Here is a 2,809-nt window from a genome sequence, read left to right as displayed (position 1 = left end):
CCTATTAGCTAGATCCATCGCTCAAAGATTGAGCTAGAAGATACTAAAAGCAGAAGACATAAAGAACGCTGGGGAAACAACCAGCCCAACGGCAACCACGATGTTCTCTCTCCTGGGCTCTCGCGATGCAGGGGCGAATAGCGGTTCCTAGGGTTTGAGCGCCCTGTGGATCCCTGATTGATTCACGGATTCATCTTCTTCTCTCCCAATTCTGGCTGTCCCTCTGCCTTCCCAGGTGCTCGCGTACGTCCTTGTCCAGTTTCCTGCTCGGGGTGATCAAGGGGCTCTCTCTGTATTGCTACCCACCCTTGGCAGGGGCTGGTCTAGGGCTCTGCCGACTCCTCATGGCAGGGGCTAGTGAAGCGGGAGGATCGGATGCCTTTGGGGGTAAACAACATGCGCTGGACATGGGCGGTGGCCTCCCGGCCCCGGCGCTCTCCGACGTCGAGGGGGTGGCGGCATTTTCAAACCTGGCCCCGACGGCGGGCGGTTCTTCCTCGACAGATCGCGCGGCCGATCAAGTGCAGGACTTGATGGAACGGCTTCGGCTCACGGTGGTCGAGGCGGCGCCTGTGGTTCTGGACGATGAGGATGAGGCCGATCTGGTTGCCCCAGATTGTGCCCTAGTGGGAAAGGTTCTATCCCCAACACCCTCCATATCCAGACGATATCCTCGGCCATGAGACCAGCTTGGGGTAAATCCTAGGGGCTTGTTGCTCCACCCCTCGGGCAACAACGTTTTTGTCGCTGAATTTGGTACCCAGGCAGACAGGGCCAGGGTGATCTACGGCTCGTCGTGGATGGTGGGTAAGCATGCTGTTTTGCTCAGGCTGTTTGATCTGAACACCCAACCTCTTCAAGTCCACTTTGATTGCTTGGCCATATGGGTCCGCATTATGAATCTGCCGCCATGGTTGATGAAGGCTAAACTTGGAATAGAATTTGGCAAGCCCATTGGTGACATTGTTAAGATTGATGCTGATGCGGATGGGCACTGTTGGGGAGGTCACATGCGGGTTAGGGTTGAGATTGCCGTCAGGGAACCACTCGTCCGCTATGTGACAATCACTTCGGTCAGGCTCCAGTCCGCAGATACCTATTCTGTGATGTACGAGAGGCTGCCCTTTCATTGCTTCTCATGTGGGATTTTGGGTCACTCTTCGGTCTTATGCCCAAACCCGGGCCTGAGGGGTCAGAATGGAGATTTACCATATGTGGCAAAGAAGCTCTGCGTACCTAAGGAGAGTCACAAAAAGTCTGCTGGTTCGAGATCTTCGCCTGCCTCTTCCACTGCCGGGATGGAGGGTAAATCAGGCGGCTCTCGCTCGGCCTTTTCAGGGCGTGCTGCGCCGGGGGTGACTTGGGCCTCCAATGTGGTGGACATTGAGGTTTCCTCTCCTCACAAACGAGCTGGACGGGGCCGTGGGCAGGCACCCTCCTCCCGTGGCCGTGGAAGGGGGAGGTCAAGTGCCACTGACAGGGAGCTGTTTCCGGGTGGTCAAGAGAAGAATGGATCCTCGGGGCAGAAAAGGAAATCGGCTAAAACACTCCTAATGGCTTCGACCCAAGATCATGTTCCTGCCGATCCCAATGCTCTTGCTGTGGTCCTGTCTATGGATCATTTACCTGTTGTTTCTGATGTGGAGCAAGTGACTGACAAGGAGTCCAACAAGAAACAACATACATCAGACCCTCGATCGGCGGATCCAGCGGAGGCTGCGATGCAGCCCCGCCAGACGCAATGAGTATTATCTGCTGGAACTGTCGAGGCCTGGGGTCGGACTCGACAGTTGGCGAGCTTCGCTGGCTTGTGAAGCTATACCGACCCTCCCTCCTCTTTCTCTCCGAGACAAAGGTGAGGGATTCGAGAGTGAAGAACTTTATGTGGTCTCTGGGTTATTCTGGTTGTTTTGCTGTCAGCAGCGAGGGTCTTAGCAGGGGCTTGGCTCTTTTTTGGTCACATTCAGCAACGGTGACTGTCAGGGCTGCAAATAAGCGATGTATTGATGTCACGGTCCAACTAGGGGAAGGAGTGCCATGGAGGGCTTCTTTTGTCTATGGAGATCCAAAGCGAGAGCATCGGTGTCACTTTTGGGAGCTCCTTCGATGAATGCAGCCTTCCTGGTCGGGTCCTTGGATTTGTTGTGGGGATTTCAACGAAGTCCTTCTTCAGGAGGAACACTTTGGTCCTCGAGACCATCTGGATTCGCAAATGGCTGCTTTTCGGGAGTGTCTCCTGGACTGTGGCCTAAGTGATTTGGGGTACTTGGGTCCAAAGTTTACATGGTGCAACAAGCAAGATCCCAATAGCAATGTGATACGTCTCCGTCGTATCGATAATTTTTTATTGTTCCATGCCAATATTCTTCAACTTTCATATAATTTTGGCAACTTTTTATACTATTTTTGGGACTAACATATTGATCCAGTGGCCAGTGCCAGTTCCTGTTTGTTGCATGTTTTATGTTTCGCAGAAACCCAATATCAAACGGAATCCAAACGGGATAAAAACGGACGGAGAATTATTTTGGAATATTTGGGATTTTCCAAAGGAAGAATCAACGCGAAACGATGCCCGAGGTGGCCAGGAGATAGGGGGCGCGCCCTCCCCCCTAGGCACGCTTGGCACTCTCCTGGGCCACCCGTAAGGCGGTTGATGCTCTTATTTTGCCACAAGAAAGCTATTTTTATGAGAAAAATCTGGGCGAAAGATTCACCCCAATCGGAGTTACGGATCTCCGAATATAAAGGAAATGGTGAAGGGGCAGAATCTGAGAACGCAGAAACAGAGAGATAGATCCAATCTCGG

This window comes from Triticum dicoccoides, chromosome 2B (genome assembly GCF_002162155.2).
Source record: "Triticum dicoccoides isolate Atlit2015 ecotype Zavitan chromosome 2B, WEW_v2.0, whole genome shotgun sequence".
Taxonomy (NCBI): domain Eukaryota; kingdom Viridiplantae; phylum Streptophyta; class Magnoliopsida; order Poales; family Poaceae; genus Triticum; species Triticum dicoccoides.
This window is presented reverse-complemented; position numbering follows the sequence as displayed.